Genomic DNA, 24372 nt, shown 5'->3' with positions numbered 1-24372 from the left:
TATTTCATCTCCTGAATGTTTTATCTCACCACATCAGAACACTTTGGTTCAAAAGACACACCTGGCCGTATTAGCAAGAAGATACAGGAAACAATGGAGAAGGAAACGGCAGGCCACTCCAGGATTCCTGCCTGGGAAATCCTGTGAACAGAGGGGCCTGGCAGGCCACAGTCCATGGGGTCACAAAGAGTCGGACACGACCTAGTGACTAAACAACAGCAGAAAGAGTTGTGATAAATTTGAAGCAAGTGATAAATCTGTGGATTCCAACTGAAATGAGATGATCCTCTGATACCTCAAATATGTTTTCTTAGAAAATAATAGTCCTTATTTTTTCCTGAGGATAAATTAATACATGCTTATTCTAGAACACCTGAAAATTTTATGGAAAAGAATCAAGAAAAAATAAACATCAACTGCAACCTTGACACTGATAAGTCACTCATGGTATTTTGTTGTGTAGGCTCATGACCCCTTAAATGAAACTCCCGGGCCAGATACACTTCAGAGTTCAGAACTGCTTGGTGTGAGAGAGCATTATGATGCTCAGTTACCACTTACTGTACGATGCCCCATCAGAATCTGAAGCAGCACCCTGTAATCACACATATTAGATAGCTTTGCAGCAAAGTAGATGCATATTCTTATTTGGTCAGATAAAACAGAGCTTCACATTAGTTAAGGTCAGATTTTTCTACCAAACAAGTCACCAAGAGACATTTGTGATGTTTGAAGCAAATGCATTCAGAACTGGGGATAAGGGATTGTGGACCGGTATTCTTTTCAGATATGCAAAAACAGAGCTTAGTTTCTCCTTTTTAATTCAATAGTATATGAACGTGAGCATTTCCTCAAGTCATTAAAAATTCTTCAGAAACATGCTTTTCAATGTCTGTGCAGAAAAGTGTTTTATTTCATTATTTCTCTCACTTGGGGAATGACATATTGTTTTCTTTTCTTTTGTTATCGCAAATGACACTTTGACAGATGTATCTGAGTATCAAATTGCCTGAATGTCTGTGTATTTTCCCAGGTAGATTCCTAGAAAAAGAATTGTGGGGTCAAGTGGAGGGAGCTTCGAGGGTCCTGGAGACTGTTCAGAAAAGCTGCACCAACTCACACTCCTGCCACAGCAGGAGTTCTGGCTCGTTTGTTTAGGTACCCACTTTACCGAAGGCACAGGAGAAACGCACTTGCCCGTCACACACCTTCACAGAGCTCTCATCAGGGACAACCACACTTAGACTCTACTTTCTTTCTTACACAGATGATGATCAGCAGCTCATTGTTTTTCACATAATAAAGAGGGAAATGGGAGTAAGGACAGTTTTCCATCAAGGAGCCCTCATTAGATGGGACTGAGCTGGATCTGACAAGGGGGGAATTGCCCGCCTTCCGTGGAGGGAGTATGGAAGTCATCGACACATCATCGTGAAAAAAAACCACAATCATTTTTCTTTGTGCACTGATAAATTCTGCTTCTGGAAGACCAAAGCCTTGCATTTCCCGTGCATTTGGTATTTTCCTATTTCTTGGACATCTGACTGCTCTTCAGAATGGCCATCAGGGAGCAGAAAGAGATGTGAAGACAAAATTAAATCAGACAAGCCAGTAATCACGGCTAACCTTCCCAAGTACTCACGATGTGTCAACTCTAGTGCTGAGTGCCTTACATGCTTTATCTCATGTAATGCCGAGTGCACTGGTACAGAAACTGGTGATGGTGAAGTTCCAAAGTATGTGCTTGCTCATCAATCCCCCTTCTCCCCTAGTAAGTCTGGAGGAATTAAAGGGTTGCAATTTCAAAGATCAAGCCTAATGTCTTGAATGACTCCAAGATAATCCAAAGACTCAGTGACTCCTAGTCAAGCTATCAATCCAAATGTTACCCTTAGACATTTTTCTGTCAACACCTCCAATACTATCTGTAGGAAGCAGTGAAAATAGTATAAAATACAAGCAGAGTCCAAATAACTGTAAACACGTCCAAGGTTTTATATGGACAGAAGGAAGGCTGTATCTCAGGACAGCTGAGAGTTGAGAGTCTGTTCACACAGAGAAGAATGAAGACACACACATACACTTTAAAAAACCACCAAACCTACAAACATATTCTTCCCAAGTGAGACTGCAAGTTTAGTAACGCTAAATCAGAGTTCGAAACCCCAAGTTCCTTTCCATGTATAGCCTTTTCTAATAAATTTTCTTTCTCTCTGCCCTTTATGTATTTAACCTCGCAGGATAATTGACGGAGTGTGTGTGTGCACTCAGTCGCTCAGTCACGTCTGCCTCTTTGCGACCCCATGGACTATACAGTCTGCCAGGCTCCTCTGTCCGTGGAATTTTCCAGGCAAGAATACTGGAGCGAGCTGCCATTTACTACTACAACTGATGTAGAGGAGGCCACAATTTTCACACACTGATACCAGAAAATGGAAGAGAGATTTTTTGTTACATGGAATGAAATAACACCCACTCTTGCCCTCGTCTAGAAACTCAGTTTCTGCATAGTTTAGTATACACTATATAATGCCTGCAGTTCGTAGAGAGAAAAAGAGGGGGGTATAAATTTAATTTGTTTTAGGAGTGAGTTAAATTTATCTCAACAATCTTCTCAAAAACTAAGGGGTGCTTCCATCAAATCTATCAAGAGACCCAAGATGTATCAAGAAGTGGACCGCTTACTCCACTGAAGCTTTTCTTTATACTTAAAATAGCATTCTCCTGATAATTAGGTGTCAAGTGGGTAGAAGGACTTCTAAGTGATTTTTTTCTTTGTCACAATAGGGTATACGATTAATTTTCTAAGTACACCAGGCCTATAGGATGAGAAAAATAAGATGATGATAAAAGATTGAAGGCAAGAGGAGAAGGGGATGACAGAGGATGAGATGGTTGGATGGCATCACCAGCTCGATGGACATGAGTTTCAGCAAGCTCCAGGAGTTGGTGATGGACAGGGAAGCCTTGTGTGCTGCAGTCCATGGGGTCGCAAAGAGTCGGACACGACTGAATTGAACTGAGAGGAGATGACCACTCACCGTCAAAGAACATACTTTGTTTTTTCCAAAGGGCCTAATTACTTCGGAGGGAAAGAGAATAATAAAAAAAAAAAGCCACCATTAAGTAACAGAAATGATTACTAAAAGCTCTTTAGCTACTCAAACTACACAACTGCATTTTTAAAGCTGATTACAAATTTGGATTCTCTCATTTAAAGAATGTACTTCGGAGCAGCTCACGTCTGTTTTAATGCTGAACCAAAGTCTGTGCAACTGGCATATTATCAAAGTAAAAAAAAAAAGTTGCTTGAATAAAATTACACTTTCAATGTCACTGAATCTTGAACGGCAAAATACCACAAGCTTAAAAACTACTAATGCCATGTGGTTCTGTTATCGTACATTTACGAGAGAGTTTATGGTTTCCTAAGCCCTAAGAGACTTAAGAGGGTTGCCACCCAGAGGAGCTTTGCTATTAAGGGCAGGTCATTCATCGCCTCTGGGCCCAATGCCTTTCACCGGTCCCTGTGACGATGGAATGAGACGGCAGACAAGAGAGTTTTCGCAAACTCCTAACACATACATAAAATGTTGGGTATCACTGTTCTTTTTACTAACAACTTTGCAAGGTATAAAGATACTGATCCCCATTTCACAGCTAAGGAAACTGACAACAGGAAGAGACAGCAAAAACAAAACAAATGAACAAAAAACAAACCAACCCCAAATCAGAACAAAAACTGAGTTAGGAAAGTTTTATCTTTGAAATGGCCACAAATCCGCTGAGTAACTCTGGACGTGATTTCCTCAGTAAAATGAGGGAGTTGAATAAAATGCTTTTAAAACTCTTGTTGAGACTAATGGTTCTGTGATCAGGGCCTTGGCCATGGTAGGGATGGGGCACCCTTAAGACTGACTCTTAGGAAGCAGTCTCCCCTTGAGGTCAAGGTCTGCAGTACTGGGATGGGGCTGTGAGCAGCCTCTCACCCCTGGGGATGGGACGGGCATTAGTTCATTTTGCTGGATTAAGGGGAGGCTGGGGACATCCTAGGTGAACAGTCAGGGCCTCTGGGGCATAGGAAGGAGGTCCTGGAAGAGCTTAAAACAGTAGCTCTGTAGTAGCTGGTAAAATGTTTCACTATTCTAACAACTAGTGTAGACCCCTGGGAATGTCAGTCTGGCAAACAGCTCTATTGTTGCTGGACTCTTAGTTTCAAAGAGATGGCACCCCTGTGGGCTACCCACCTTTCCTGACTGAGTTCCTACAGTACTGGAGGAGAGATCTAAAAGGGCTACTTTTTGCAGTGTGAGGGAACATCAGGGTTACATGGGAATCTCACTTCAGAAGGGCTGGGGCCACTAACTTTGGCCTCTGCTAATGATCTCTACCAGGGCTGTCTAACACAGCTTTCTCTGATGAGGAAAATATTCAGTATCTGTGGTGTCCAAAGTGGTTCTGCATAGAACTTTCAAGAACTCCATAGAGCTTTAAAGTTCCTAGTGAGACAGAAGAACTGAATTTTAAATTTTAATCAATTTAAATTGATGTACATTTAAAGAGGCCTCCGTGGTGAGTGGGCACCTTATTCAACGGTGCAGCTCTAGGCTGCCTCATGCACTAGCTTTCTAGGCAGTATTTTGGACCCCAGAAGCTCACAGGACAACACTCAATCATCTCTTCATTAAGCATCTACTGACCTCCTCCTGGGTACATTTAGGTGTCTTGAAACAACGGTGAATGAGGTCATCACGGACACTTCCTGCTCTCACGGTTGCTTCTCAGCTAGACTGATGTCCAAAGACCTCACGAAACCTCGCCGTGGTTCACCAGACTGCTCTTAGGAAAAGGTGGGTGAGGAGGTATGGTAACGCCGTACTAAGCATGAAAGCACTGCCTTTCGTTTCTTCATATTTACTGTTACAGAGGCTGGGGGAAAGTTTTAAAAAGGGATATCTGAACGGCTACTGTGCACTCACTCACAAGTCAAGTCACATATCCCAGAGAAGGGAAATTATCTGTAAGAAATTCCCTCTTGCACAAACTTAAATTTACTTAGAAGAAAAAGTCAGTGGGACCTACATTCCTCAGCTAAGAAAAAGTAAATGGTATTTAATTATAGCAATAGTCATAAAAAAGTACAAGCAGGTCTCCAGCTGCAAGCAGTGGGCCAGGGAACATTTATTCCCATTAGCTGTAAAATGACCAGGTTTTCTAGAAGGTTCTTCTTGTGTAAGTAAGGCTGATTGCATTCTTTCACTCTGCAACTCCACTCTTAGCTAAAATGTTCGCAGTGGCCTGAGTGAGATTTGATGAGCAAAGCCCTCTTTGCTTCCCCCCAGGCAGCTCCAGGGGGAAATATTTTTATCTACATCCCAAATCTAATACCAGCTACATTATTGCCAAGAAACATAAAAGTGGTTTGGCTTAATGATTTTCCAATTTCCAATATTGCTTCCTGTGTCCAGCTGTCAATTCTCTCCTATCCTGATCACCTCTTCCTACCTTACTGGGATTCAGAATGATAATAAGAAAACATGACAAAATATTCAAGAACTGCTTTCTGCTCTTATTTGAACCAGAATCCAGGTCTGCCAAAATTTAAGGGGACAGAGATATTATGCTCTGTGATACAGTGTTTTTAAGTTAATCATCTCCATTGTATTTATACTATTTCACTTGAGGAGAGTCACCAGGCTAAATAACCTGATTTTGCTCAGCATCACAATGGGATTGTACCTGGAGGATACCATTGAGCCAATCTGACTTTCAGGACCTTCAAAATGCCACTCTGGTCCTTCTGTGCAAAGTCACAGTAGTGGTTTTTAAGGTTAATAAATAATGTCCATCTACACAGATACACACACACTCCATCACTCTTTCCCTCTGAATTGAATAGAAAGAGAAATTACAGTGGTCAGAAAACAAGACGAGAGTTCAAAACTTAATTCTAAAATTACAAATTCCATTTTGAGACTACCATCTGCTGGAAAAGGTTAAATCTCAAGCGTTCTGCTGGTCCCATGCTGTATAAAAATATTACCAGAAATTTGGTGACAGCTTTAGCGATAAACATGCTAACTTGTGAGCGGTCCTGGAGCCCCTATTCATCCCGTAGTCACGTACTATTTTATGACCAGAAGGGCTTTGAAAAGAAAGGGGTCCATCGACATTAATTTTTTAAGAAACTACAGAGGTGAGTTTTTTTTTTTTTTTTGAATATACATTTCAAACCGAATTTCAACAGTCACTTGTATGAGGCAGAAGACCTTTGAATCATAGGTCTGTGGCTTTTGTGTTTTGTTCTCGTGGCATGGGAAGGTGATATGAGGAAATGTGCTTTTTTTTTTTTTTTCTGCAACAGAGAAAGAACTGGGGAGCAGCCACTTCAGAGAGGATGGAGAAAATTAATTAAGATAAAACATTTCTGAAAGTTTCCACTTACACATTTCAGATGCCAAGTTACTCTAGTTGGAGAACCCCAGCTAGAAAATTCACTTCTTTGATTCTCAAGGTTTTACCTTCCCAAAATATAGTGGAGAGCGTGTTCAGATTTCCACCCCTAAGAGGATAGTGCATTTAGAACCACTTGCCATTGACAATTCTGAAAAGCAGCAGCTAAAAAGAAACAAGTGTTGAAAACACACATTCTGATACACAAGAAGCTAAAAAGAAACAAGTGTTGAAAACATACAATCTGATAACAAAGGGGAACGGGGGAAGGGTTAAATTAAGAGTCTTAACATGTACACACTACTGTATATAAAATAGATAACCAACAAGGATTTACTGTACAGCACAAGGAACTGTATTCAGTATCTTGTAATGATCTATAAAAGAATCTGAGAAGAATAGATCTGAATCACTTTGCTGTATACCCGAAAAAAACAACTATATTTCAATATAAAAGAAAATACCCAATCCAAAATATACTGGGGGTTTCTGTAGCTTTAGAATATAAATAGTGACTTATACTTATGCATAGTAATAATCATACTTTTTAATGACTCAAAACTTCCACATTCTAGGAACTGTGTCAGGAATATTATGAGTATTATTAGCCTACTGAGTGAATGAGAGAACCATGGCTCAGAGAGGCAACATGCCTTGCCCAAGGTCACACTGGAGGAGGTAAGAGGGGATGACATGTAATCTGTATCCATGCCAGTTTGACTCCAAAGCTCACCCCTTTCCTCTGCAACACTGCTATCCACTACACTCTGGGGAAACTACATCCCTCTCCCCAAAGCAAACAGGTCCGCTTTTCCACGTGCTACCAGTAAACTGTCAAAGTAAAGTGACAAAGCTGCAGGTCCTTCAGCCATTTAGACATTTTTGCAAAAAGCCGATTAGCTTGTTAGCACTAAAATGGTTATATTTCATGAAGTATACTAGAATTAAAAATTCTTCTCATATTGCAGTTTCTTAAAATACCATCAGGCTTCTTATTTTAAAATGACCCAGATTATTCTCTCCAAGTGAATTCTAAGCATGGACACCTATCCTCTATCATGAGACATGGCAGTGAAGATATGTACAGGCAGTATCTTCCTCTGGGTCCTGATCTTTGAAGAACATCATGATCTTGACAATGCCCACATAGAAAAACACCCAAAGCAGATTCTGAAGTGGCATTTAGGGCTCATGTACCATATTTTCCACCTTTAGGTCAAAGACATCCAGGAAATCAGGCAGTCAGTAACTAAGCTCTCTGCGGGAGTGGACATGGGCATGTGTGTTGACTGGGGCTGCCAGTCAACGTAGTAAAGGGCACACCAGAAAAAAGTTGAAGGAAAAGACAGGTGGAAAATAACCTTTAGGGTAGTGAGGAGGGGAGGGCAGCATGTCATTCACCAAAACCTTTCATACACGTGAGGTCTCCTATAATACATTTTTCATTATTTTCCTAGTCTTGAAACCAGAACTGTGAGAATGCTGGCTACCAGGTGAGAAGGCAACTTCTGCTGTCTCTCTCAGATCTACACTGCTGTTGTTGTTTAGTCACTAAGTCATGTCTGACTCTTTTGCAACCCCCACGGACTATAGCCTGCCAGGCTTCTCTGTCCATGGAATTCTCCAAGCAAGAATCCTGGGGTGGGTTACTATTTCCTCCTCCAGGGGATCTTCCCACCCCAGGGATCTGGCTACTGTCTCCTCCTTGGCAGACAGATTCTTTAGGACTGAGCCACCTGAGAAGCTCATACTAGTTGTATCACTTACACAAACGTTACACAACCTAGAACACCACGACCTCCCACACCTCCTCCGTAAAAGGACAAGTAAAACAGTATTTCTTGGAAAGACAAGCATTAACTAATGCACTGCATCTGTTAATGCAGTGGCGCTTTCTCCACCGCCTCAGTCTACTCTTAAGGGGTCAAAAGTGTCGGCATAACACACAAAGAACATCTCTTAGCTACTCAGCATTTAGTTCAACTCCACAATATACTTAGCAAGATTTCTTTTTTTTCTGCCTTCCTTGGTTTAATGACCTGAAATGTACCAACATCCTGTCTTACCTAATCCCCGAACAAGTTCTATCAGATGCCAGGACAGAATCAGACAGCACTGCAGGCAGTGAGATCATTCACTAAGAATTCATTTTTATTCCAAAAATTAGGAGTGCCAGACCATTTCACACAATCTATCACACAGCCAGAAAATGAGCCTGGCACTTTAAGAGAAACACTGAAGCTGAATTTTTAAAACCTTTTGCCCATCACAGGCCCTTTAAAAACCTAATAACTCTCTCCTCATAAAAAGATGCACAAATAAACACAAAACCTTTCCATGTAACAGGAGCGGTTCAAGGGCCCTTGGAAGCCTAAGAATCCACAGACCCCAGGTTAAAAACCCCTGCTGTAAATGAGCTTCAACAACAGCTCCCTTTGTGCCTGCGTCTCTGTATTGGATCCTGGTCACTGGAGCATCCCGGTGACTTCCTCTGGTGTCACTCTAGTCTCGGTGAAAAATGACCTTTCTTGTTTTGGCTTCAGGAGCACCCCTGCCAGGCTTCTGGTCAGTCACGGCGAACACGGCCGTGCCTCTCCCCCGCCAGCCGGCTGCTCTGGGAACACTCGCCCTCTCCCAGTCTCTCCTGGACTTGACTTTCCCTGGACGGCCTTGGGGTCTGCTCTTGGATTTGAGGTCATAGATCCTGCTCGCTCCCCTCCTTCCTGTCTCTTTCCTTCTTGGTCCTTTGTGAACTCTTATAATTAAAAAAAAAAATTCATGTTCTTTCTTTACCATAAAAGTAACAATCTTGACTTTTGTATTTGTCAGTTTTTCCTCTAAAAGCACCCTTCTCCCTTTCATCCCTTTGCCCCGTGGGATTAACCTGTCCATGGCTCAAAAGCAACAGGGTCTGCAATGTCTGCCTAGCGGGACAGGGTTTCCCCTATGGAAGCAGTAGGTACAACGGGAAGGCGATAAGCCTGAAGACAGACAGACGGGGGTCTAATCCCAGTTTACCAAGTTGACATACTTAGGCCAACTATTTAATTTTTTATTGTTTCTAACATTTTTTTTCATGTGGACCATTAAAACAATTCTAGTTTCTATTTAATTGGAGGAAAACTGGCTTACAATGTTGTGTTGGTTTCTGCCATGTAACAACATGAATCAGCCACAAGCATATCTACGTCCCCTCCCTCGTAAACCTCTCTCCCCCTCCCTCCCCATCCCACCCCTTCAGGTGGTCGCAGAGCACCAGGTTTGAGCACCCTGCATCATGCAGCAAATCCCCACTAGCCGTCTACTTTACATACGGTAATGTATATGTGTCCACGCTACTCTCCCAAATCACCCCACCTGGAAGGCGAAATCTTAATGACTGCACCGTCAGGGAAGCCCCCGGCCAACTATTTTAAAGGAAAGCTCAATTTCCTAATATGAAAAAATAGGGATGATAATACCAACCTACATTTTTTTTTTTTTTTTTTTTTTTAAGGATGATTGAATGAGCTGATAAAACACAGTTCCTGAGACACAAAATGCTGTTCTGTGCTCAGTCGTGTCCGACTCTCCTTGAACCAGGCTCCGCTGTCCATGGGATTCTCCAGGCACGAATACTGGAGTGGTTGCCATTTCCTCCTCCGGGGGATCTTCCCGACCCAGGGATCGAACCCGCGCCCCTGTGTCTCATGCATTGGCTGGTGGGTTCTCCACCACTGTGACGCCCGGGAGACACAGAGGGGCCTGGTATATAGTGGTTCCCATGTTCCCCTTCTGCTGCGAAGTCGCTTCAGCCGTGTCCGACTCTGTGGGACCCCGTAGACAGCAGCCCACCAGGCTCCCCCATCCCTGGGATTCTCCAGGCAAGAACACTGGAGTGGGTTGCCATTTCCTTCTCCAATGCATGAAAGAGAAAAGTGAAAGGGAAGTTGCTCAGTCGTGTCCGACTCTTAGTGACTCCACGGACTGCAGCCCACCAGGCTCCTCCGTCCATGGGATTTTCCAGGCAAGAGTACTGGAGTGGGGTGTCACTGCTTTCTCCGGTTCCCCGTCTAACTCTTCATTAATGAGACTCAGCATACATTCTACACTTTAGAAGCAATGCTTAAAGCTGTTTATTGTGCAGTCAGGACCACTTATATTTGCAGTCTTAAGTATCTTTTTAAACTTAGTTGAGATCTAATTCACATACCATAAAATTCACACTTTTGAAGTGTACAGTTCAATGGCTTTTAGTTTATTCCTGGAGATGTGCATGCCGCTGCCGCTACTATCTAATTTCAGAACATTTTCATCACCCTAAAAAGAGATCCCATACACATTAACAATCACTGCACATTTCTTCCTTCCTGGACCCCCTTCCCACTCCCAGCCCTTGGCAATCACTAATCTAATTCCTGTCTCTATGGATTTGCCTATTCATATAAATGAAATATTTAATATACATGGAACCATACACTAGGCAGCCTTTTCTATCTGGATTTACTTAGCATAATGGTTTCAAGCTTCATCCATGTTGTAATATGTATTATTAGTCCATTCCTTTTTATGGCTAAATAATAATCCATTGTGTGTATGCATCACATTATGTTGATTCATTTATTAGATGATGGACCTTTGGGTTCTTTACACTTTTTGGCTATCATAAATGATGCTGCTATGAGTGCTTAAGCAGAGCTGGATATACGTAGACATATGTTTTTCAATTCTTTAGGAAATATACCTGGAAGTGTAAACACTGGGCATGATGACAATTTTTATTTTTAACTTGGCTATGCCATGGTACCCATACATTTGGCCAAGCATGTCAAAATATTGCTGTGAAGGTAATTTTTAGATGAGACTAACGTTTATATCAGTAGATTTGAGTAAAGTAGATTACACTAGATAAAATGAGTGAAATCAGTTGAAGGCCTTAAGAAAAAGTCAGACCTCTCCCAAAGAAGAGGAAATTCTGACAGCTTCAGACATGAAGTGCAAATCAGCTCCACCCTGAGTCTTTACCCTAGCTGGCCTAGCCTGAAGATTTTGGACTTGCCAGTTTTCATGACTATGGTAGATCAGTTCAGTTCAGTTCAGTTCAATTCAGTTCAGTTCAGTCGCTCAGTCGTGTCTGACTCTTTGCGACCCCATGAATCGCAGCACTCCAAGCCTCCCTGTCCATCACCAACTCCCGGAGTTTACTCAAACTCATGTCCATCGAGTCGGTGATGCCATCCAGCCATTTCATCCTCTGTCGTCCCCTTCTCCTCCTGCCCCCAATCCCTCCCAGCATCAGGGTCTTTTCAAATGAGTCAACTCTTTGCATGAGGTGGCCAAAGTATCGGAGTTTCAGCTTCAGCATCAGTCCTTCCAATGAACACTCAGGACTGAGCTCCTTTAGGATGGAGTGGTTGGATCTCCTTGCAGTCCAAGGGACTCTCAGAAAATGCCTTAAAATAAATCTCACTCTTTCTGCATATAAAGCACATCTTAAGGATTTCATTTGGTAACTCTGTATTTAACACTTTGCTGTCGTTCAGTCACTAACTTGTGTCCAGCTGTTTGCAACCCCATGAACTCCAGCACGCCAGGCTTCTCTGTCCTTCACTATCTCCAGAAGTTCACTCAAACTCATGTCCAATTTGAGGAGCTGTCAAACTGTCTTCCAAAACAGCTGTACAATCCCATCAGCAATGCATAAGAGTTCAGATTATTCCACATTCTTACCAACACTTATTATTACTATTTTCTTTTTATCTTCAGCCATCCTACTGGGCTAAAGTGATTATTTCATTGTGGTTTTGAGTTGTGTTTCCCTAATGACTAACAGGGCTTCCCAGGTGGCACCAGTGGTAAAGAATCCACCTGCCAAGGCGATTGATCCCTGGGAGGGAAGATCCCCTGGGGGAAGATCCCCTGGGGGAAGAAATGGCAACCCACCCAGGTATTCTTGCCTGAAAAACTCCATGGCCAGAGGGCTACAGCCCACGGGGTCTCAAAGCATAGGACATGACTGAGCATGCCTCAATGACACATGGTGCTAAGCATCTTTCCACCCACTTATTGGCCATTTGCATGTCTTTTTTGGAGAAATGCCTATTTTAATTTCTTGCTCCTTATTTAATTGGATTATTTGTCTTCTGACTGTTAACTAGTAAGAATTCTTTATATATTCTGCATACAAATTCTTGATCAGATGTGTGTTTTGCAAATATCCTCTCCCATTCTGAGGGTTTCTTTTCATTTTCTTAATGGTTTCCTTTCAAGCACAGAAGGATTCTATGAAATTACAATTATCCATTTTTGCTGCTGTTGTTGTTATCTTGTACTTGGTCACGTCTAAGAAATTGTTGCCTAATCGAAGGTCACAAAGATTTATTCTTGTTTTCTTCTAAGAGTTTTATAGTTTTAACTCTTACATTTATGATCCAATTAGAGTTTTTGTATGTAGTATAACATAGGAGTTCAACTTTATTCTTTTGCATGTGAATATCAGTTACTCCAGAACCATTTGTTGAAAAGGCTATTCTTTCTTATCTAATAGTGCTGGCATCTTTGTTGAAAAACCTTGACCAGAAACCTAAGAATTTATTTCTAGACTATTGATTCTATACCACTGTCCATCCTATGACTATGCTGTTTTGATTACTGCAGCTATGCAGTATGTTTTGAAATCAGAAACTGAATTCTCCAACCTTGTTATTCTTTTTCAATACTGATTTAGCTATTTTGGGTCCCCTGCATTTCCACATAAATTTTAAAATTAGCCTGTCTCAATGTCTGGTAGTATGTAATAGGAAAGAATATATATATAAAATCATTTTGCTGTATACCAGAAACTAACACATTGCAAATCAACAATACTCTAATTAAAAGAAATTAGCCTGTCAATTTCTTCAAAGAGCTAACTGGACTTTTGATAGGGATTATGTTGAATACATATGTTTATCAGTTTGGTGGTATTCCCATCTTAACAATAGCAAGTCTTCTGCTCCATGAATAGTGGCTGTCTTCCAGTTACTTAGGTCTTCTTAATTGCTTTCTATAGTGTTCTATAGCCTTCAGTGTATAAATCTTACATTTCTTTTGTTAAATTTATTCCTGAGCATTTCATTCTTTTTTTGATACTGTTGTAAAGAGAGCTATTTTATTTTCAGAGTATTCCAATGCTAGTTTATAGAAATAACATTGATTTTTGTACATTGATCTTTTTATCCTAATACCTTTCATCCCACAATCCTAAACTTGTTTGTTAATTATAATAATTTGTGTGTGTGTGTGTGTGTGTGCGCGTGTTGGTGTGTATGTGGATTGGAGTCTTAGCTATTCTGAAAGAGCAGAGGTAGATGTTAGCACAGAAACCCAGCACTGAAATTGCAGTGCAAATACCAAGAGCCCACACCAGCGTCCCTCCTCCCTGGGTGACCCTCCCGCCTGGGGGCCACAGCCTTGGTGGCCTTCCTACTCCTGCCGACAGTCATGCAGTGATTTGTACTGCAGGGACTGCAGATACCTGGTGAAACATGAACCTACTTCCACAGAAGAGACGCTGGAAAACAAGTCCTCAGCCTGTCCCCTTAGGTCTGTCTATTCAAGTGGACATCATTAGGTAAAAATGCCACAGAGTCTGACGTCACCATCCCCAGAGTAAAAGAATTTAAAGATTCGCTTGTATAGGAAACCACATTCTAAAGGAGTTTTGAATGAACCTTTACAAAAGAACCTTCCTTTTAGGCGAGACTTCTTACAGGTTTTCACAGAGACATGTCTGCCTACACCTTTCCACTTCAGGAAAGGTGTACATTACTTTGTACACTCCCGATGTACCTTACTTTGGGGGACAGGGGTGATTATTTTCCCCCAAAACTGCTAAACCTGACACAAGTTCTAATTTTATTCTTTACTGGACTGCATTTTGTTTCAGGTTTAAAAACTCATTTCCAGCCAGCCAGCAGTCAGAGACCTACTTTGCATATTGATCCATGAGTCACTCATTGAAACATGCACTTGCCCAGAATACCCATGCATGTGAAAGGATCAAAATATCACACTTTGATTGATTCAGAAAGTCACTTCCTACCACCATGCAGTCTGGACTTTCTGTGTTGTGTCTGACTAACCGGGGAGGTGTAGGAGCTGCGAGCCAGGAGTCACTGGGCAGAAGACCTGGTCCCTTTTCTGGGCACCAAGATCCCGGGAAGTGAAAACCCCAGCTCTCCACGGCCAAGGATATCCACATGACTCTCATGTGAGCATGATACGGGTATCGAAGTCATCTTTTGAAGGGATCCTGTCATTTCGGTTTGACAAAAATCGAGAAACATTTTAGAAAGAAAATCGGATTTGTGTGTCAGTGAAGAATATTCCTGAAAAGAAACTCTTGTTGTGAAACTGAAATCTGGAGACCGCGGTGGTGCTAAGTTGAGTCATCAGTTCCCTTTACACCCTAATAATTGAGGCACTTTGATCACAATGACTGCTCTGGCTGATGCTTTGGTGTTTGCTTTTTTAAGTACCTCCCTGCGTAAACAGGTTGTCTTACGATCATCTCGCAAACATGTTTACATTTGGGGGAGCACGGGAACATCTGTTAGAAACAGATTTCACGCTTTTCTGACAACTTAGGGTAAATTTGAATCATATTTCTTGGTAATATAAAAAAGCTCTTGGCGAGTTAGGTGAAGTTCTATGGGAAAGGGGTGTGATGAGTTATTCTGATTGCTCTTGGTACTCTCTGTATATGTACTTAAAAATTTGCCCTGAAAGCATCCATTTGAAGTACCAGAAACAGGCATGAATTGTCATTCCAGCTCTGTAGGTGCAGACAGAGGCGTGGAGAGGGCACGTGGCTTGGCCAGTGACTGAGAATGTGGCCAAACTGGGAAGCACACAGCCCACAGGACTTGTAATTTACAATCTTCAGGTGTCAAGGGTCTTGGGATTTTATTTCCACGGAGTGTTTGAATTCCTCGCAATTTTATTAAGAAGGTCTCTTATTCTATAGAGGGCAAGAGGAGCGTCTGGGTGATGAAAGCTAAACAAGGGCAGTTTTTTAAAAGCCTTTTTAAAGTTGAAGTATAGGTAGTTTACAATGTTGTGTTAATTTCTGCTGTACAGAAAATGATTCAGTTATCCATGAAGTGAAGGGAGGTGTTAGTCATTCAGTTGTGTCTGACTCCTGGCGACACCATGGACTATAGCCCACCAGGCTCCTCTGTCCCTGGGATTTCCCAGCAAGAATAGTGAAGTGGGTTGCCTTGCCCTTCGCCAGGGGATCTTCCCGACCCAGGGATGGAACCCAAGTCTCCTGCTTTGCAGGCAGATTCCTTACCATCTGAGCCACCAGGGAAGCCCGCATGGAATTCTCCAGGCCAGAACACCGGAGTGGGCAGCCTTTCCCTTCTCCAGGGGATCTTCCCAACCCAGGGGTCGAAACCAGGTCTCCCACACTGCAGTCGGACTCTTTACCAGCTGAGCCACCAGGGGAGCCCAAGAATACTGGAGTGGGTAGCCTATCCCTTCTCCAGGGGATCTTCCCAATCCAGGAATTGAACCAGGGTCTCCTGCATTGCAGGAGGATTCTTTACCAAGTGAGCTATCAGGAAAGCCCATATATATATTTTTTTCCATTATGATTTATCATAGGATATTGAACATAGTTCCTTGTGCTCTGGAGTAGGACCTTGTTGCTTATCCATTCTCTATATACATAAGTTTGCATCTGCTCATCCCAAACTTCTCCCCCATCCCTCCCCTACCCCACTCCCCCTCGGCAACCACAAGCCTGTTCTCTGCGTCTGTGGGTCTGCTAACAAGAGCAGTTTTCAAATCGGGGCCCCAAGGTAGAGATGCAGGTGTGAGTGGCAAGGGGAGGATGCAGAAGAGGAAAAGAACAAAGCTCGAGGGAGAAGCTGGACCCACAAACTTGAGGCAAAATGCCTTCCTGAAACCTCAGAGCTGAGCTCGCCCCTGTGCCTGCCACGCCCAGAAGCACAGGGCACGTCCGGGCGAGGCACCCACTCACTCTGGCCCTGGGAGGCCAGGCAGGAGCTGCCTCTGTGTGGGGGGAAGCAATCGCCACCACGAGGAAACAGAGGTGCAGCAGGGTCCACGGGGCTCCCCCACGGCAGCACAACCCCAAGGAAACCCGGCCCTCGACCCTGCCTCAAACCCATGACCCTGCCTGCTTTCCCATGCCTCGGAGTGTCCCACCCAAGTGAGCGTCCAGCATCAATGCAGGACTTTCCCCCAGTCCATCCTCTTTATTTTTATTTTATTTTTAAAAAGATTTTTTTTTATGTGGACCGTTTTTAAAGTCTTTATTAAATTTGTCACAATATTATTTCTGCTTTATGTTTCTGTGGCCATGAGGCATGTGGGATCTTTGCTCCTGGACCAGGGATGGAACCTGTACCTTGTGTATTGGAAGGAGAAGTCTTAACCACTGGACCACGAGGGAAGTCCCTCCATCCTCCTTAGAGTGGGCTACTCCACCTGTATGACGGCTAAAACAGCCAAGTGCAAGGTGGAAAGACAGCCCTCAGAGTGGGAGAAAATAATAGCAAACGAAGCAACAGACAAAGGATTAGTCTCAAAAATATGCAAGCAACTCCTGCAGCTCAATTCCAGAAAAATAAATGACCCAATCAAAAAATGGGCCAAAGAACTAAACAGACATTTCTCCAAAGAAGACATACAGACGACTAACAAACACATGAAAAGATGCTCAACATCACTCATCATCAGAGAAATGCAAATCAAAACCACAATGAGGTACCATTACATGCCAGTCAGGATGGCTGCTATCCAAAAGTCTATAAGCAATAAATGCTGGAGAGGGTGTGGAGAAAAGGGAACCCTCTTACACTGTTGGTGGGAATGCAAACTAGTACAGCCGCTATGGAGAACAGTATGGAGATTCCTTAAAAAACTGGAAATAGAACTGCCATTTGACCCAGCAATCCCACTTCTGGGCATACACACCGAGGAAGCCAGATCTGAAAGAGACACGTGCACCCCAATGTTCATCGCAGCACTGTTTATAATAACCAGGACATGGAAGCAACCTAGATGCCCATCAGCAGACGAATGGATAAGGAAGCCATGGTACATACACACAATGGAATATTACTCAGCCATTAAAAATAATTCATTTGAATGAGTTCTAATGAGATAGATGAAACTGGAGCCCATTATACAGAGTGAAGTAAGTCAGAAAGATAAAGACCATTACAGTATACTAACACATATATATGGAATTTAGAAAGATGGTTAACGATAACCCTATATGTAAAACAGAAAAAGAGACACAGATGTACAGAACAGACTTTTGTACTCTGTGGGAGAAGGCGAGGGTGGGATGTTTCAAGAGAACAGCATCGAAACATGTATATTATCTATAGTGAAACAGATCACCAGCCCAGGTTGGATGCATGAGACAAGCGCTCGGGGCTGGTGCACTGGGAAGACCCAGAGGGCTGGGGTAGAGAGGGAGGTGGGAGGGGGGACCGGGATGGGGAATACATGTAAATCCATGGCTAATTCATTTCAATGTATGACAAAAACCACTACAATACTGTAAAGTAATTAGCCTCCAACTAATAAAAATAAATGGAAAAAAAAAAATAAAACAGACAAGTGGCAACTGTTGAAGGAAATGCAGATATACCTTGGCTGAGTGTGTTGGGGGGTCCCTGTGCATGCACCCAGGCCCCTGTAGAGTAGGATGCAGTCGGGGAATGGGAGGACAAGGGGCAGGGATGAAGGAGCAGGGCGTGCAGCAGCTCACCCTGAACCACCACGCTCCATACGGGAACTCCAAGGAGACTGTGAATTCCAAACTCAGAGCTGGCCTCTGAAAAGTCATTGTATCATGGTGAAGGATAGTACACATTTCATACACCCAGGCTACTAGCTTGATTTAGAACATTCTAATCTTTAAATGTATGGCACGTGAGTTTCACATGTGCCCTTGCCCCAAGCTGCACACAGGTTAGGGCCAGGGTCCCTGGTCACCAAGATCAGGACTGGGCAGCCCATAGATGGGCACCGGGGGGTCACACACCCTAATGTTGCAGACACTTGACCCCCTGGGTAAGGAAGCTGAGGTGGCTGCAAGGGGCTTTCAGAATATCAAGGCATTTATGCAACAAAGGTTTCCTTCACTGTTGTTTTGGAGAGATCATGCAGAACGTGGGTAGCTAAATCTTTTCCCATCTCGCTTTTCTGCAGCCAAATACATCAGGATCTTGCTATTGGCTAACTGAGAAAAATCTTCATTAAAAAAGAAAAATCACCCGATTCTTTTATCTCTTGTGGTCTCTTTCTTCATACATACTTTGTAACACATTTACCAGCAGATTGTTTAACAACTTGATGGTACCAGCGGGAACAAACCCAGCAGCAGTTAAGACACATCAAGGAAGGACCAAGCGTAGTCGGGAAGAGACAAACACCAGTGAACGTTAGGGTGAACGGTGAGAAGCAATTAAGTAGCTGCACATCAAATGCATAAATATGATTCATTTTTAAAGGCCCATACATGTTACACCCACTTTCAGGAGTTTCCCAAAGTAATTTAAAACTATTTGATGTTGTTTCCTGTTTTTTCAGTCCTTTTATCTGTGGATGGGGGTGGTGATTCTACTGTTACCGACGGAACGAGAAGGAAAGTGAAGGATGGGGCAAGTTTCCCAGTTTTAATCATCAACATCTGTTTTTAAAAGTTCTTATTTTTAGATTTTAAATTCCCAAATTTGGGGCTCAAAGCTTCAAAATCCTGAAGGCTTGCCCTCTATGACAGTAACAATGGATCGCACCAACATTTTTGCTTGGAGTTAATGAACTCCACCAAGTTTGGGCTTTCTGCTCTCTCCAGAGCTCCCTGCTAAAGCACCCCACCTTCAGAAGAGGCAGAGGAAAACAGCGTGGCCGCTCATTGTGCTCAGTCCGTAGTCAATGATTTCTTTTCTTCCCTGAGATAAGGACTGACCAGAAAAAGACCTTTTCATATTTTGCAGCCAAAGTTTCAAAAACACTAAAATATTTCATAGATATTTATTTCATCAAATTATCCCCATGTGCCAACAGCAGCATGGGAGAAGTGGCCACCTCTTCTCACTTGTCCTGCAGAGCGCATTATTTTAATCCAGTAGATGGTTAATGAAAAGCAAACCTACATGCTCCACGAAATAAACACCCATCAACACTATCACAAGCTGAGAGGCATTTTAAGGGCCAGATGGTACAATCCACCATCAAAGGCTTGACCACCAAGTGGTTGATTCTAATTAAATATCTCCAGTGAGAAAGAAGCTACTATTTCTGAAACAGTCAATTCCATTTTGGGGAATTATAGGCACAACATCACTGCATCTAACATTAGAGTTCTCTCTCAGGCAAATCTGCCTCCCTATAGCCTAGAAATACTGGTCTGCCCTCCAGGGTCACCGGAGGAAGGATAACACCCATACACAGGTTAGGGAAGAGGCATGACTCCATCTTTCTTTTCTACCCCAAGTCTTTTCTCCAGGTAATTGTTTTCAGTTTCCTCCAAATGTCACTTGGGACATGGTTTCAAATTTTCTGTCGTCTCAAGCCATTGTCTTTCAAAATAAAAAAAAAAGCTCTCCGTTAAAAAACAATCATTTAAAGCTAATACCATGCAATAGCCAACAATACATTTGTCAATATATCCACCAAAATGTGATCTCAAATTCAGCATCATTTTAACTGTGATAAGCAGACAGAACTATCTACCCTCTTCTTAGTCCTATAGGGCAAACCACAATTTCGTTAACATTTTGGGCAGCTTCTTCCCATCACTAACAGATTGAGCTTCTGGAAAGTAAGTCTTATGAGAATTTTTCACATATTGCTATTGCCTTCTATGTCCTGCATTTTCTATTTGTGAAGCTGATTTCTTTATTTGGATACAACCATAGGTCTTGACACTGATTTCTATTATTAAATGTCAACTCTCTCAGCTTGAATTCCTTGTTGTTGTTTTTTAAAAATTCTTTCCTTCTGCTTATCCCCTCAGTAACAAAAGAACACATGAAAGAGAACTGTGCTCAAGAGATTTTTTTGTAATCCTTAAATTGTACTAAGCGTACAAAGCAGAGGGCAGTCAAGATGAAAATTAACTCAATACAAGATGACCTTTAGGAACTGGCTCCCTGTGTATGCTGCGCTGAAATCTGCTTGGTCAATTCGGAGAGGAAACTCAGAATAAATATTTACCATGTTTGTTTATTTCTCCTACTGAGAACTATCTAAGACAAGAGGATGTTTAGTGATGGAAGAGATTTCAAGATTTCTGCTCTGCGCTGTGTCCTGCCCAGGCGGCATGAGGATAGATACAGGTCCCAGCTTCATAATGAAACCAGACACAGTTCACTTCCTTTTTTTCTGAAACCACCCCCTCACCTGGGGGATGTCTTGAGATGACACAGAGTTAGTCATGTATCACTAACCTGAGATAATGAAGGGAATGATTGGCATTCATTACCATTGATGGGGTGAGTGTGTGCGCGCTCAGTCGTGTCTGATTTTTTGCGACCCCATGGATGGTAGACCACAAGGCTCCTCTGCCCAGGGAAGTTTCCAGGCAAGAATAATAGAATGAGTTACCATTTCCTTCGCCAACCATTGTCAAGAATAATATTTAAAATATCCTTCTGGGAAGATGGGCGGCCTTTGCCTGGGATAGAACACAGCCCTGACTAAGCTGACCTGCTCCAGCTGCGGATCCCTACAATGCCCAAAGGAGAAAGGAGACATTTCAACTCCAGAGCTGCTTCCTCTTATAACCGGCCTAAGGAGGAAAGGTCAAGAAGTGTCTTATCAGATGAGTGGACTCACGGTTACACCTTCATGGTTTATTTACTGACCATGAACTACCAAGAAATCACCAACACTCTTTGTCCAATTTCCCCTTGCCCCTGGCTTTTGGGAAGCAGTCTGATTACTGAACATCAGGAAAGAGGAAGCCAGTGTAACATACAACCTGGTTATCAGCTGGGCTCTTACCTTCCCACAGGCTGTAGGAAAAGACCCAAAGACGGGGGCCAAAGATGGAGAATGTCTGCCATCTCTCCAGACCAGTGGGGAAAACCCCAAACAAATGGGAGAATCTAGACCCTTCTTTTCTTAGGGTCTCCCAAGAAATAACCTTCAGTCGTGGCTGTTTTCTACTGTCAGTCTCTTTGTTGAGGACACAGAGGTGATGAGCCCCATCCGTGGGCATCCCGTCGGCTCCTCCTCCTACCAGCAATCAATGCCTATTCTCGAGCTCTGGATGCTACACCCATGCTCTCACTTAAGGAATCTGTCCCTGGATTTACCCTTACTCTTCCTATGACATCAATGTCTCTCTCTCCAGGACCACTGGCATCACAGCACATTTACCATCTCCCATCTTCAAATCCTCTGTGGGTTCCATAACTTCACCAGGTACCACTCCCTTTCTCTGCCCCCATTTCAAAGGAAAGAAAATCCTCAAGAGTTGTTCAGACTTGTTGGCGTAGTCTCACTTCTCATTCCAACCTGAGCCTGTGTTAAGTAGGTTTTGTGTTACTTCAAATAAGCTGCTTTTATCAAAGCCCCCAAGAGGTCAATCTTCTCAGTTTCACGCCTCACCTTGTCTTCTACTCTTCTGTGATGTCTCAGCAGCACCTGACTCAGTGGCCCAGCTCCTCCGTGAAACGACCTCTTCCTGTGGCTTCAGCAGCATCACATGATCCTGATTACTCCCCTGGCTTTCTCATTTCACCTATGAGCCCCCACCCCCACCCCCCGACCCCAGAGCCTTGGCTGACTCCCCTTCAAAACGGCAGTGTGGTCCAAGGCTCCAACCACGGACTTCTTCTCTTCTCCAACTAGTCACTGCCAGGTCTACGGCTCTTATTACCCATATGCTGAAGGCTTCCAAATCTCTTTTTCTTGTCCTGACTTCCTCTCTGATTTCCATTTCCAATTACCCACTCAGCACCTGAACTTTTTTATCCAACTTACATGTCTAATAGTACATGGTTGAAACAGAATTCTTGGTACCACATCCCCTACCATCACCCTCCTGCTTAACACCTTTCCTTGTGACTTCACGTTGCTCTCAGAATAGAACCCAAGGTTCTTACTCAGGCTTACCAAGCCCTGCCTAGTCCTCTGTCTTCATTCTTACTGATCCTCCTTTTCTTCCCCCTTTTCCGGTCACTTCAGTCCACAGGCCAGTCCACCATCCACTTTCTGTCCGCTTCAGCGCTCGTACCTGGCCTGAAAGGCCCTGCCCTTAGCCTGGTGAGGTCCTTCTTCCCCACATCAGGCATTACCTGACCTTCCTATGCACACTTTCCTGTAACTGTCCTCCTCCTGAACATATTGCTACATTTTATTACCTGGGTAGCTCTCATAACCCTCTGAAATTACCTTGGGGATGAACAGGATTACTGGTATACAGTCTGTATTCCTGAAACAGAATGGGAATCTCCACTAGAGTAGGAATCTTGTTTCCTGTGCTGTGCTGTGTGCCTACCATCTAGGACAGTATCTGGAATACAGCAGGTGATTAATATTTGCTGACTGGATGCAAGCATGTATGTAACAATGGGTGGAATGACACCCTGCAGGAAAGACCTCTGCATACTGCAAAATAATCACGTGCAAGTAAGGGACAGAGAGGTGTTGGTTTAGCTGCTCAGTCGCGTCCAGCTCTTATGACTGCATGGACTGTAGCCTGCCAGGCTCCTCTGTCCATGTGATTTTCCAGGCAAGAACACTGAAGTGAGTAGCCATTCCCTTCTCCAGAGAGAAGTAACGTGCTACAACTAGTCCAGACTCTGTCTTCTCAAGACATCATTGCTCTATGAGCATCCGTCATCTTGACTCCATTTCAGCAGATGAAACAAGAATCCAAGCTTTCATTGTCTCTCGCCATTCCCCAACCTGGTCTCCTTGCTGCCAATCTTTTTCTTCTCCAGGTCATCTCTACAATGTAGGGAGTCATCTTTCGACATGGAAACCTCACCATATCACTTCCCTGCTTCCCACGGATTTTAGGATGAAGCTCAATTACAGCCTCTAAGGCAGCTCCGGATGCTGCTCCCTCCAAAGTCTCTTCTTCCGCTCCGGCTCCTCCCTTGCTCTGCTCCTCAGCTGTCCTGAAATTCGGTTCTTTGATGCACCAGGCACTGTCACCCCAGGATTCACAGTCATTCATTCCCCTCCCCCTGACCTGGCTAACTCATCCTTCAGGTGTCAGATTGGAGAGTTCCTCTGGGAACTTTTTCAGACGCCCTCCCTGATCTGGGTTAGGTTTGCTTCTTTAATTGACAGCGTCCCACCCTTCTGCAGTCACGGACTTTGTTATCCCCAGATGATCACTCACTTAAATGTCTCCATTCCTTTTTAGGCTTCTTGATGGCAAGGACGAGGCTCTCCTGTTCCTCTCTGAGCCCGAGCTAGAGGTACTCACGAATGATTGTAGTATTAATGAACAAACGGACTAATGTTGAATCCTACCAAAGACAAAAGAGACAATTCTAGACGGTGCGTATGTGGTTAGCTTTGATTCTTCTCTTTTCTGCAATCTCTGTGATTGTTCCTAATTCTTGCACTTCATTTTCAACATTCTTTTATTTTTTTATTCAAGGATGATTGCTTTACAGAATTTTGTTGTTTTCTGTCAAACCTCAACATGAATCAGCCATGAAAGTGAAAGGGAAAGTCACGTCCAACTCTTTGCGACCCCATGGACTATACAGTCCATGGAATTCTCCAGGCCAGAATACTGGAGTAGGTAGCCTTTCCCTTCTCCGGGGGATCTTCCAAACCCAGGGATTGAACCCAGGTCTCCCGCAAAGCAAGCGGATTCTTAACCAGCTGAGCCACCAGGGAAGCCCAAGTATACTGGAGTGAGCAGCCTGTCCCTTCTCCAGCGGA

The 24372-nt window shown here is 43.2% G+C and overlaps 1 protein-coding gene across 6 annotated transcripts in view; it reads right to left on the bottom strand.

The window, feature by feature from the left end:
* BACH2 (BTB domain and CNC homolog 2) overlaps positions 1-24372 on the bottom strand; it is a 373875-nt gene that overhangs the window by 156998 nt on the left and 192505 nt on the right. The window lies entirely within an intron of this gene.

The sequence above is a fragment of the Odocoileus virginianus genome, chromosome 19 (assembly GCF_023699985.2).
Source record: "Odocoileus virginianus isolate 20LAN1187 ecotype Illinois chromosome 19, Ovbor_1.2, whole genome shotgun sequence".
In the NCBI taxonomy this organism is placed as follows: Eukaryota; Metazoa; Chordata; class Mammalia; order Artiodactyla; family Cervidae; genus Odocoileus; species Odocoileus virginianus.
Note: the sequence above shows the minus strand (reverse complement) of the source record. Positions and strands in the feature narration are given on the sequence as shown.